At 48.3% G+C, this 14215-nt stretch overlaps 1 protein-coding gene across 1 annotated transcript in view; it reads right to left on the reverse strand.

Moving 5' to 3' along the window:
* Positions 1–3677: 3677 nt before the first annotated feature.
* The window catches only part of LOC125686431 (uncharacterized), a 313554-nt gene continuing 303016 nt past the window's right edge, over positions 3678–14215 (reverse strand). Inside the window, exon 2 of the mRNA XM_048930399.1 lies at positions 3678–3753. The gene's annotated coding sequence lies outside the window, so the exon portion shown is untranslated. The remainder of the gene's footprint in view (positions 3754–14215) is intronic.

A 14215-nucleotide genomic window follows, 5' to 3' on the forward strand; every position in this document is an offset into this window, starting at 1 on the left:
GGTGGATTTAAGTATGGATACTATTGCACAAATCATTCTTGACTGTGACACATGCTCCACAATTAAACAAGCAAAGAGGATGAAACCTCTCTGGGGGGAAGGGCGATGGCAAAAGTACAAATATGGGGATGCATGGCAGGTTGATTATATCACCTTGCCACAATGTCGCAATGGTAAGCGTTATTGCTCACCATGGTGGAGGCAACAACCGGGTGGCTTGAAACATATGCAGTACCCCATGCTACCGCCCTAAACACCATATTAGGTCTGGAGAGGCAAATCCTGTGGCGACATGGCACCCCAGAAAGGATTGAGTCAGATAATGGGACTCATTTTAAACATTCACTTGTGGATACTTGGGCCAGAGAACATGGCATCGAGTGGATTTATCATATCCCCTGTCATGCACCAGCCTCTGGTAAGATCGAATGCTACAATGGGTTGTTAAAAACCATGTTAAAAGCAATGCGTGGCGCAACATTTAAACACTGGGAGAAGTATTTGGCAGAAGCCACCTGGCTGGTTAACACCAGAGGATCAATCAGTCGAGATGGTCCTACCCAATCCAGCTCCCTACGTATTGTAGAGGGAGATAAGGTCCCTGTAGTACATGTGAAGAGCATGTTAGGAAAAGCAGTTTGGGTTTTTCCCGCTTCTGGGAAGGGCAAACCTCTTCGCGGAACTGTTTTTGCCTAGGGACCTGGGTCCACTTGGTGGGTGATGCAGAAAAACGGGGATGTTCAGTGTGTACCACAAGTGAGTTTGATGTTGGGGGAGTGCAGTCTGTAATCCAATGTGTTAAGCATGATGTAGTGATGTAGAATAAGGGGTGGAATGTCATGGTTTTATGATTTTTGGTCATCAGTATTCCACACCATAACATCATGTAATGCACTGGGGCTAGGGTTTGACTTCTGCCGAATGTTCGTCTGACGGAGAAGAACTACATTTCCCCAGGAGGCTTTGCGGTCAGCAAGGAGGTATAACTCTGTGCAAGGTCACCTGATTTTCTTCTTAGCCTGCGCTTCTCTGTCTGCACTTCGCCATCTGCTTTTCTTCAGTCACTCAACTGGACTGCACGTCTCACCTCAGCATTGTGGTGAGGTCTATCTACCATCCAGACAGACTCTCTCTCCCTCTCATTGTATTTTTTGCTAATACTATATTTAGTAAATCATTTGTTCCACCTCAGATTATTGCTGTTGTTTTCAAGTATTTTGGGGTCCCCTGTTTCCCCTTTCCTGGAGGCGCGGATCCGCAGATCCCTCCGCTCTGCTGGTCACAGAACCGAGCCGAACCAGCCCATAAACTGCTGACACCGCTGTTAGTAATTGACCTCAAGGATTGCTTCTTCTCCATTCCTCTAGCGAGGGAGGACCGGGAAGCATTTGCTTTCACTGTTCCAACCGAGAATAATGCTGGACCTGCCGAAAGGTATCAATGGAAAGTTTTGCCTCAGGGAATGGCATGTTCCCCCACAATATGTCAGCTTGTGGTAGGGGGAGTACTGGAGCCAGTGAGAGAAGTGTTTCGACAGTGTATCCTCTGTCATTAGATGGATATCTATTGCTAGCTGCACCATCCTTTCCAGAATTGCATTTGTTGAAATCTTGTGTTGTGGATGCTTTCTTAAATGCTGGATTCGTGATCTCTGAGCAAAAGATTCAGAGAGGCCCAGAGCTGGTGTACTTGGGGTACCTATTTGGACTGGCTACAGTCCATCTGGTGGGGCTTGATATCAAGCCGAATGTTTCAACCCTTTGGGATGTTCAAAAGCTGGTTGGCGCCATATAGTGGGTTAGAGTGGCTTTGGGGATTCCCGTTCGGCTTATGAAGCCCTTTTACGATCAGCTCAAGGGCGCAGATCCCAATGAACCCCTCACTCTCACTCCAGAGATGGCCTTGCGAAGCTGTATGGACGCTAAGATCATCCGTTTCAATCCCACCTGGACTCTGGAGGTGTTCGTGACTCACAGTGAAGCACTGGTGGCTGCAGTCATGGGACATGCTCTAAGCACAAGGCCGGAACCTTTGTGGTGGCTCTTCTCGGTCCAACAGACACAAGCATTCACCTCTTGGCTCGAGATCTTAGCCACTCTTCTTCGCAAAGCTTGGTTGATGCTTGTGCGAACGTTTCTGCGGGAACCCGACACAATCTATCTACAGGGTCCCTTTCGTGAACTGCAGCCCCTCCCAGAGCCTCTTCTTGTTTCACACCAGGGTTTCTAAGGCAAATTACTCTTCTCAGACTCCCTGCCTGTTTTTGAGTTAGTGCACCCTATCCAGATATCGTTAGCCATTAGGGTACAGGTCACAGAATCACAGAATCACAGAATCACAGAATTGTAGGGGTTGGAAGGGACCTCCAGAGATCATCGAGTCCAACCCCCCTGCCAAAGCAGGTTCCCTACAGCAGGTCGCACAGGTAGGCATCCAGGCAGGTCTTGAACATCTCCAGAGAAGGAGACTCCACCACCTCCCTGGGCAGCCTGTTCCAGTGCTCCGTCACCCTCACTGTAAAGAAGTTCTTGCGCATGTTTGTGCGGAACTTCCTATGCTGCAGTTTCCAGCCGTTTCCCCTTGTCCTGTCTCCACTCACCAATGAAAAGAGTCCGGCCTCGCCATTCTGCCCCCCACACCTTAGATATTTATAGACCTTGATCAGGTCCCCTCTCAGTCTCCTTTTCTCAAGGCTGAACAGACCCAGTTCACTCAGCTTTTCCTCATAGGGGAGATGCTCCAGGCCCTTCACCATCTTCGTGGCCCTCTGCTGGACTCTTTCCAAGAGATCCCTGTCTTTTTTGTACTGGGGAGCCCAGAACTGGACGCAGTACTCCAGATGAGGCCTTACCAGGGCAGAGTAGAGGGGGAGGATCACCTCCTTTGACCTGCTGGCCATGCTCTTTTTAATGCACCCCAGTAAGCCATTGGCCTTTTTGGCCACAAGGGCACACTGCTGGCTCATGGCCACCTGTCGTCCACCAGGACACCCAGGTCCCTTTCCGCAGAGCTCCCCTCCAGCAGGTCATCCCCCAACCTGTACTGGTGCATGCAATTATTCCTCCCCGGATGCAAGACTCTACACTTGCTTTTGTTAAACCTCATCCGGTTTTTTTCTGCCCAGCTCTCCAGCCTATCCAGGTCTTGCTGAATGGCAACACAGCCTTCAGGCGTGTCAGCCAATCCTCCCAACTTCGTATCATCGGCAAACTTGCTGAGGGTGGCCATTATCCCCTCATCAAGGTCATTGATGAAGATGTTGAACAAGACCGGACCCAGCACCGACCCCTGAGGAACACCGCTAGTTACAGGCCTCCAACCGGACTCTGCACCACCAACAACGACCCTCTGTGCTCTGCCAGTCAGCCAGTTCTCAACCCACCTCACTGTCCACTCATCTATCCCACACTTCCTCAGCTTTGTTATAAGGACGTCGTGGGGGACAGTGTCAAATGCCTTGCTGAAATCAAGGTAGACTACATCCACTGCTCTCCCCCTATCCACCCAGCCAGAGACAACATCATAGAAGGCTACCAGGTTGGTCAAGCACGACCTCCCCATTGTGAACCCGTGCTGACTACTCCTGATAACCTCCTCTTCTTCCAGTTGTCTGGAGATGACATCCAGTACAAGCTATTCCATCACCTTTCCAGGGACAGAGGTGAGGCTGACTGGCCTATAATTGCCTGGGTCTTCCTTCTTGCCTTTTTTGAAGACCGGGGTGATGTTGGCTATCTTCCAGTCTTCAGGCACCTCCCCCGTCCTCCAAGACTTCTCAAAGATGACAGAAAGCGGTTCAGCAATCACCTTTCCCAGCTCCCTCAGCACCCGTGGATGAATCCCATCGGGTCCCATGGATTTCTGAACATTGATGTTGCCTAGGCACTCCCGGACCACCTCTTCCCTGACAGAAGGGGGGTCTACCATTCCCCAGATCCTCTCACTAATCTCCAGGGTCTCAGATTCCCGAGGGGGAGCTTTTTCACTGAAGACAGAAGCAAAGAAGGCATTCAGTATCTCCACCTTCTCAGCATCCCCCGTTACCAGAACACCCCCGTCACTTAGCAGGGGGGCCACATTCTCCCTAGTCTTCCTTTTACTGTTAATGTACTTGAAAAAACCTTTTTTATTATCCTTTATCCCCTTTGCCAGATTTAATTCCAGGCGGGCTTTAGCCTTCCTTGTCGCATCCCTGCAGACCCTGACAACATTCCTGTATTCTTCCCAAGTAGTCAGACCCTTTTTACACATTTCATGGGCCTTCTTCTTTCCTTTGAGTTTGTGCACGAGCTCCTTGCTCATCCACACAGGTCTCCTGCCACCCTTTCCCGATTTCTTCCTCACAGGGACGCACCGATCCTGAGCTTGGAAGAAGAGCTGCTTAAATGCTGACCAGCTCTCACAGGCCCCCTTGCCTTCCAACACCCTAGCCCATGAGACAGCTCCAAGTAGGGCCCGAAAGAGATCGAAGTTGGCTCTCCTAAAGTCCAGGATAGCAATCCTACTTTTTGCTTTACTTCTTCCACTCAGGATCTTGAACTCCACCATCTCGTGGTCACTACAACCCAAGCTGCCCCCGACCTTTACTTCCCTGACAAGCCCTTCTCTATTAGTGAGAATAAGGTCCAGCAGTACCCCTCTCCTCGTCGATTCCTCAACCACCTGCATCAGGAAGTTGTCTTCAACACATTGCAGGAACCGTCTGGACCGCGCATGCCTGGCCACATTGCTTTTCCAGCAAATATCTGGATGATTGAAGTCCCCCATAAGCACCAGCGCCTGTGATCATGACGCTGCTTCCAACTGTTTGTGGAAGGCCTCATCAACCTCCTCCTCCTGATCAGGGGGCCTGTAGCACACACCCACAACGGTGTCAGCCATACCAGCCCGCCCCTTGATTCTTACCCACAAGCTCTCCACTGCTACACCACTCTCCCCCAGGTGGAGTTCAATACATTCAAGCTGCTCTCTTACATAAAGAGCAACTCCACCACCCCGCCTCGCCGGCCGATCTTTCCTAAAAAGCACATAGTCCTCCATGACAACATTCCAGTCATGCGAGCTGTCCCACCACGTCTCTGTGATCGCAATGAGATCATAGCCATGTGACCGCACGCAGATCTCTAACTCTTCCTGTTTATTTCCCATACTGCGCGCATTAGTGTATAGACACTTCAGGGAGGCAGCATTCCCCTGCCACACTCCATCCCTTCGAACTCCACCCTCGTCACCCATCAAGTTCACTTTTGAGCCTTGAACTACCTGAACCTCAGCAGTCCTCATTTTGTCCCCTTCCCCCTTCTTACCTAGTTTAAAGATCTTTCAATGAGGCCTGCCAGCTCCTGGGCTAGGATCCTTTTACCCCTTGTAGACAGTTGAGCTCCATCTGCAGCCGTCATGCCAGGAGCCGAGTAAATTGCCCCATGATCAAAAAAACCAAAGTTCTTCTGCCTGCACCATCCTCTAAGCCATTTATTGATGAGGAGGGCCTTTTTGATCCTCTCAGAGTCCTTCCCCGCCACTGAAGGGATAGAAGAGAAGATCACTTGCATTCCCGCACCATCCAGTACCCTCCCCAGACCCTTGAAGTCATTTTTGATTGCCCTTAGGCTTCTCTTGGCAGTATCATCACTGCCAACCTGAACTACCAATAAGGGGTAGTAGTCAGACGGGCGAATAAGCCCAGGCAGCTTTCTAGAGATGTCCCTGACCCGTGCCCCAGGAAGGCAGCACACTTCCCTCCGGGTGGGGTCAGGACGACATATCGGGCCCTCAGTTCCTTTTAGAAGGGAGTCTCCTACAACTATCACCCTCCTTTCTTTACCAGAAGAGGCGGTCTTCAAGCGTGGAGCCGACCGCCTCTCCTTAGCAAAGCTCAGAGGCTGTTCCACCACCTTGTTCTCAGCCTCCTCACCCTCCAGTTCCAGGGTTTCAAACCTATTACTTAGGGGCACCTGAGGAACCGAGGTAGGTCGGGGAGGGCGCCGCCTGCGTCGCTGAGGTGGGATATGCTGCCATTCCTCTTCTCCTCCCAAGTCAGCTCTCTCGTTTTTACTACGGGAAGGCAGAGAGTCCACTACAGGCTGGGGGTTGCAGTCTCTGCTTGTTTCTTGCAGAGAGTTACACCACCAGTCTATCTCCCTCTCGCAGTCCCTAATGGATCTTAACCGCTCCACCTCCTCCCTAAGCTCTACCACAAGGCTGAGCAGCTCATCCAACTGTTCGCACCTCACGCAGGTGGCATCCCTCCCATCGTCCCCCGGCAGCAGCAGACTCAGGCACTCCCTGCAGCCAGAGACTTGGACCGCAGCAGATCTGGGCAGTCCCTCTGTCTGGGTTGCCACAGACTTGTTGGAGCATGCCCGACGTCTGGTAGAGACCATGTTTGAATTTACAGTCACTGGGTCAGCGAGTGGGAGTCACTCCCCTTTGGAGGCCCACTCTGTTCACAGATGCCTCCTCTAGCACGAAACAAGGAGCGGTAGTTTGGCAAGGTTCCAGTGGAGTATGGGAAACTGCTATTTTTACCGACCCCTCTGTCAGTGTCCAACTTTTCGAGATGAGGGCCGTGGCTATCGTGGCAGAGATGTGGCGAGATATACCATGTAACATAGTGACTGACTCTGCTTTCACAGCCAAACTGTTTACTCGGATGGGACAGGAAGGTTTACCCAGTTCAGAAGCTGCTAGTATCTTAGAAGACGCATTGGCCACCTGTTCAGCCCCAGTTGCAGTTTTGCATGTCCGCAGTCATTCAGAGATTCTGGGTTTTTTTTACGATGTGCAATGCAATAGCCGATAAGGCCGCGGGTACGGCAGTCTTCACGGTCAGAGCCGCACATGATCTTCATGCAACCCTCCATATAGGTGCCCGAGCCTTGGCACGGGCCTGTTCTATCCCCTTGTCAGCGGCTCGCGACGTGGTCCAGGCGTGTCCGCATTGCAATTCTGCTCCAACTATTGGGGCAGGAGTTAACCCACGTGGCCTAGGGCCGTTACAGATTTGGCAGACAGATTTAATGTGGGAACCTTGTATGGCACCTTGCCCATGGCTCGCTGGTACCATGGACACGGCTTCCACCGTGGTCTCGGTTACCCAGCATGCGAAGGTGAATTCAGCCGCGGCACAGAGCCATTGGGCCACTGCAATAGCTACTATGGGGTTACCCAGCCAGATAAAAACCAACAATGGGTCTTGCTTCATTTCAAAATCAACACAGGAATGGCTAACAGCTTGTGGAATATCCCATTCCACAAGGATTCCTGGCAACTCCCAGGGACAGGCAATCGTGGAACGTGCCAATCGCCTCCTCAAGGACAAGATATGTGTCCTTGGGGCAGCGGAAGGGTATCGGGAGAGAATTCCAGTCAAGAGGCAAGCAGAAATTTTAGCTAAGGCTATCTATGCATTAAATAATTTCGAACGTGGAGACTGCAGCTGAAGCCCTATACAGAAACATTGGCAGCCCAAGATCTTAAGTGAGGGACCTCTGGTCAAGGTGAATCATAGAATCATAGAATCATAGAATCACCAAGGTTGGAAAAGACCTAAAAGATCATCCAGTCCAACCGTTCACCTATTCCCAATAGCTCCCACTAAACCATGTCCCTCAACACAACATCCAGCCTTTCCTTGAACACCCTCAGGCTCGGTGACTCCACCACCTCCCTGGGCAGTCCACTCCAGTGCCTGACCACCCTTTCTGAAAAGTAATACTTGCTAATGTCCAGCCTGAATCTCCCCTGCCGTAGCTTGAAACCATTCCCTCTGGTCCTATCACTAATGACACGAGAGAAGAGGCCGACCCCCAGCTCACTACAACCTCCCTTCAGGAAGTTATAAAGAGCAATGAGGTCTCCCCTGAGCCTCCTCTTCTCCAGGCTGAACATTCCCAGCTCCTTCAGCCTCTCCTCATATGGCCTGTGTTCCAGACCCCTCACCAGCTTTGTTGCCCTCCTTTGAACATGTTCCAGGGCCTCAATATCTTTCTTGCAGTGAGGGGTCCAAAACTGGACACAGTACTAGAGGTGCAGCCTCACGAGTGCTGAGTATAGGGGAACAATCGCCTCTCTGCTCCCGCTTGCAACACTGTTTCTGATGCAAGCCAGGATGCCATTGGCCTTCTTGGCCACCTGGGCACACTGTTGGCTCACGTTCAGCCGAGCATCAATCAATACCCCCAGGTCCATTTCCTCTACGCAGTCCTCCAGCCACACCGCCCCAAGCCTGTAGCGTCGCCTGGGGTTGTTGTGGCCGAAGTGCAGGACCCGGCATTTGGCCTTGTTGAAACTCATCCTATTGGCTTCAGCCCAGCTCTCCAGCCTGTCCAGATCCCTCTGTAGGGCCTCGCTACCCCCAGGCAGATCCACACTTCCAGCCAATTTGGTGTCATCTGCGAATTTTCTGAGGGTGCACTCGATGCCCTCATCGAGGTCATCAATAAAGATATTGAAGAAGACAGGCCCCAGCACTGACCCCTGGGGAACACCACTCACGATCGGTCGCCAGCTGGATTTAACTCCCTTCACCACCACTCTCTGTGCCCGGCCCACCAGCCAGCTCCTTACCCAGCCAAGAGTGTACCCATCCAAGCCTCGGGCTGCCAGCTTCTGCAGGAGAATGCTGTGGGAGACAGTGTCAAAAGCTTTGCTGAAGTCTAGGTAGACCATATCAACAGCCTTTAAAAAGCAGATAGCGGGGTATGGGAGGCGGGCTGGATGATCCTGGTATGGGGAAGAGATTATGCGGCAGTAAAACATCGCGAGACAGGAAAAATAGTATGGGCACCGTCGCGGAAAGTTAAGCCAGATGCCAGCAAGGAACTAACCGGATGATGAGTCTTCCGTTTGCAGAAATGGCTCCTGGAAAGACCCAAACCACAGGCAGGATTGACGAAGGAACAAGAAAAGGAACTGCTTCTGAAGACCTCATCCGCTGAAGGAAAGGTGTCTATGACTGTGTCAGCTAAGAATGTAACACTTTTGCTCTCACTTATGACTATAGCGCTTGTGTTAGGAGTTGGTCATTTGCTAACAAAGCTGACCTTTGTAGAATTTCATACTGACCCACGCATCTTAGTAGAGGTTTTAAGCGTTAAACGCACAAACCGGGAATCGAGATCATATGTTGTCTTATTGGAGGGAGAGGTAGGGCAGAAGGTAAAAGTGGGAGCTCGTATGATTAATGGATGCATTCATGACAAATTGGCCTACATATCCATATCGAACGCTGAGGGAAATGAGGCAGTTAGTGTACCTTGTGACAAAGAACAATCGGAGGCCTGTTGGACCATGTTTATTTTGCTCCGACCTGGTTTGATTGAGTACATTTGGGAGCATGGTAAGCAGGGGCAAGCCCGCCAAATTAAGATTGATCTTATCAAGGTCACACAAATATGTTTCCCAGAAGGTGTCGGGAGCTTGGTTCCCCCATTAACCTGTTATAATGCTCAGCCTATAAATGATGAGGGAAATGTGTATCAAAATAGTTGTTTACCCCCTTCTTTTGAGGTCCCGGTAGGTCTTGGGGATGAAAGATATAGATGGGATGTGATTTTTAACCCTGGGGGACAAGTGGGAGTTGAATGCGCCCTTATGAGTAGGACCAAGGATGCTATTTATGCAACGAACTACAATGTGCCCCATATCTTCCCAGACGGGCACGTGGAATGTGTCCCTACTACTGGAAAGATCTTGTCCCCACAGATTTATGAAATTGGGCCATATGCCATTAAAAATACAGGCCTGCAATGGGTGATGTTTAACCCAACATGGTCTCTCAAGCGAGTAAAATTATCAATGCAGACTAACACTTCAGCAATTAAACCAACTTGCACTCCATTTCTAAGTACATCTTATGCAGGATGGTTAACGTGGTTACACCGGCGAACCCTTGCCCCGACTAAGAGAACACAGAGGGACGTGACTGGCATATTGGGAACAGGTCTAGGAGTTTTAAGCAGTATAGATGCCGAGATGCTCGCACATAAACTAAGTACAACAACAACAGATTTATATGCGCTACAACATCCTTTGCAGTCCTCTTTGCCAGCATTGGGAACCAACCAGTGGTTTCTATCATATGTATTACCTCAATGGGAAAGGACTAACATGAAAGACCACTAGTTAATTGTTGAAGTGCTCACTATGACCCAAAGTGATACTTCTCTAGTGCTTAGCTGCATTCAAGCCCAAATATGGATGCAATCCACGGTAGCAGCGATTGTGAGGGAAGGTGAAGGAGGTACTCTGCCTACAGAAATCCAGAAGGTGATTTGGGATAATGCAAATGAATTTGAAAGGAAATTTCAGTCTTGGTGTCACTTAGTCAATTTTACTTATTATCCTGTTACTAACTATGCCACGGCTTTTGTCTTAACGATACACAGTGCCTCAATATACAGAATACACCTGATTATTGCATTGGGATTGAAGCATGATGGGGTCATACTTTATCCAATAGAACATTGAGTGTGGGCTCGGCAACATGAAGGAAAATGGCAAACTGTGGATGTTAGCTCATGTGCTGTACGGGAGCAACAAGGATTTGTTTGTGAAAGTAATACTCTCATGGCCCGAGACATTTGTCTTGATACGGAACAGAACATTTGCCATTTTGAGATCCATCCTAATGAAGTACCTGAAACAGTGCTTACATATACCGGGAAGGGATGTGTGTGTATAAGGACCTCTTGTAATTTCATACTCATAGATGATGTTGCCAGGAATACCAGTCATCACTCAAATCTCTGTATTTGCAACTTCACTAGTATCGTAGGATGTAACTTTAATTATACAGTCCCGGTTACATCATATCAGTTGTTGCAGTCTAATTACACACTGATTGAAGACTTAGAGCCCGCTCCAATTGTAATGGATCTTGATTTAATGAAGAAACTGTTGCGACATGATGATCTGTACCAACTACTAAAACGCATTCAGGATAATGAACAGAAAACCTTGATCACTGTTCACCATGATACGACAGAGATACATCGTGTCCTAGAAAGGGTGAAGAAGGACAGAGAACTCCACTGGTGGGAAGCACTTCTTGGATGGTCTCCTACAGCAACAGGGATATTTAACTCCATGCTGCATCCGGTCGTGGTTGTGTTAGGTCTAACATTAATATGTTTGATGCTTGTAATCATACTATATGTGAAAGTGTGGCACATGCTAAGATGAGTGGCCTGACTCGAATCATCTAAGAATGTAGCATATCATCCCTTGTATAACCTACGCTAGGGCCATTAGGTTAGTAGGCTGTTAGGCTAGGGCTATTAGGCGGCAAGATAATTGTTGCATTGCCTCCTATGGTACTGACCTTAACCAGGCCAGGGCCAAATAACTGCACGTACACACCAATATGATGAACAGCAAAATGACGTTTATTACATGTGAACTCTAGCTTATATAACCTATGTGCTTTGTCTACGCCCCTAAGGGCACGTGCCACACATCAATCATCGAGCAGGGAGAAGGCCTATAGCGTCACATCCCGTGGGGAGGTCTCGCAATCGCCTACAACATCTCCCCCTCTCCAAGCTCAAGAAAGTCTACTACAACTCGAGAGGACCCTAACCGCGTACACCCCGAAATCCCTGCATTGCACCTATACATGCCATTGTCCTCTTGGTTAAGCCTTGCCCCATTACATCGCGATTCGCAGAATAACCCTACCCTAATAACCCTATAACCTATTAACCTAATGACAACCTATTAACCTAATAACCCTAATGTCTTAAACGTGAGTTCTACATAAAACTATATATTGCATTCTTAGATGAGGCTGATCTGTTCGTCTTAGCATTTGCCATACGAGTCGTTTGTCTCAGCATACACTATACCTATATATGTAATATACCTATATACCTAATATGACTATATACTTATATACCTATATACCTATATATAATATGACTATAAGAGTTAAGCGTATTAATGTTAGACCTAATACAACTATAACTGAATATAGAATAGAGTTAAACAGAGTTAAGCATTCCTGTCGCATTGGTGGACCATCCAAGAAGCACTTCCCATCAGTGGTGTTCTCCATTCTTCTTTGTGTTCTCTCTGACTTGATGTCTCTCTCTCTTGTGTTGTGGTGAACAGCGATGAAGGCTTTCTGTCCACTGTCTCTGATGTGTTTTAGCAGTTGGTACAAGTTATCATGCTAGCACGAACACCTTTCTTTTGTGGGTAAGCTACTCAGGAGCAACTCCTTCTCCTGTTCTCTCGCCGATCTTGTCTGTTGTCTGGGCCTTCCCAGGAGTCAATGCTGTAAATGGGAAGACTCATGTTCCAGTTAGTTCCTTGCTGATGTCTGGCTTAATTTTTCGCGACGGTATCCATACTATTTTTCCCATCTCACAATGTTTTACTGCTGCATAGCCTCTTCCCCATACCAGAATCATCCAGCCTGCCTCCCATTCCTGGGTCGATTTTGAGATGAAGCAAGACCCATTATCTGTTTTTATCTGGCTGGGTAACCCCATAGCGGTATTGCAGTGGCCCAATGACTCTGTGCTGCGGTCAAATTGCACTTTGCATGTTGAGTGACTGATATCATAGAAGAAGCTGTGTCTACAGTAATGACGAGCCATGTGCAAGGGGCCATACGGCGTTCCTATGTAAAATCCGTCTGCCAGATTTGTAGCAGCCTTAAGCCATGGGGGTTAACTCCTGCACCAATAGTTGGGGCATAATTGCAATAGGGACATGCCTGAACTACATCACGAGCTGTCGGCAAGGGAATAGAACAGGCCCGTGCCAAAGCCTTGGCACCTATATGAAGAGATGCATGAAGATCATGCGCAGTTCTGACAGTGAAGCATGCTGTGCCCACAGTAACTGATGTGATGTCACTGATGCTAAATAATTAAAGCCTACGATACTGGTAAAGTTACAGACAAAGAGATTAGAGATTAGAGTGATTGCTGATAGCTCTAGTGGCACTATCTATGAGTATGAAATTACAAAGAATCCTTATACAAACATAACCTTTCCCAATATATACCAACATTGTCTCAGGTACCTGTTGGAATGTACCTCAAAAATAACAAAAATTTGTTCAATATCAAGGCAGGTGTCTCAAGCTTTGAGAGCATTGCTCTCACAAGCAAATCCTTGTTGCTTGTTCTCCAGGCCTCAATCTGGCCACCTGTCCATGAAGGGAACCTGTTGCAGTAAGCGCCCGTTCCGTTCCCCCGGGAGACCGCAGCTTGGCCAATTACTGAGGTGACACCAATGTGATGAGCAGCAAATGGCATTTATTACACGTATACACTAGCTTATATAGCCTAAGTGCTTCGTTTACGCCCCTAAGGGCACGTACCACCCATCAATCATAGAGCAGGGAGAGGGCCTAACGCGTCACACCCCGTGGGGGGGGTCTCGCAGTCTCGCAGTTCCGACAACATCTCCCCCCTCTCCATGCTCAAAGAAAGTCTACTACAACTCGAGAGGACCCTAACCGCGTACACCCTGAAATCCCCGCATTGGGCCTATACATGCCATTGTCCTCTCAGTTAAGCCTTGCCCCGTTACATCCCGATTCGCAGAATAATCCTACCCTAATAACCTTATAACCTATTAACCTAATGGTAACCTATTAACTTAATAATCCTAATGTCTTAATATCTTAAACGCAAGTTCTACATAAAACTATATATTGCTATTTTAAATGATACTAATTTATTTACCTTATTCTCTGCTATATGAGTAATTTATCTTAGCACTCTAACAGTCTACTGGCCTTAAGATAAGTCTTACAAGAGGCGATGTAGTATATCCTTATGTAACACTAAATCAAGTTGAGACACTTGCTTTAGCAAGTGCCATGTCTTTATATATAATATGACTATAAGAACTAAGGACAATAATACTAAACCTAACACAACAACTATCGGATGCAGTATAAAGTTAAATATCCCCGTTGCTGTGGGGGACCATCCAAAAAGAACCTCCCACCAGTGATGTTCTCCGTCCTTCATTACTCTCTCTAAGACACGATGTATCTCTTTCATGTCATGATGAATAGTGATCAAGGTTTTCTGTCCTTTATCTCTGATGCGTTTTAGCAGTCGGTGCAGATCATCACATTGCAGAAGCTTCCTTACCAAAGCGAGATTCATTCCAATTAGTGCTGGTTCTAAGTCTTTGATCAGAGTGTAATTAAACTGTAGTAACTGGTATGAAGTAACAGGAGCTGTACAGT

The sequence above is a fragment of the Lagopus muta genome, chromosome W (genome assembly GCF_023343835.1).
Source record: "Lagopus muta isolate bLagMut1 chromosome W, bLagMut1 primary, whole genome shotgun sequence".
In the NCBI taxonomy this organism is placed as follows: Eukaryota; Metazoa; Chordata; class Aves; order Galliformes; family Phasianidae; genus Lagopus; species Lagopus muta.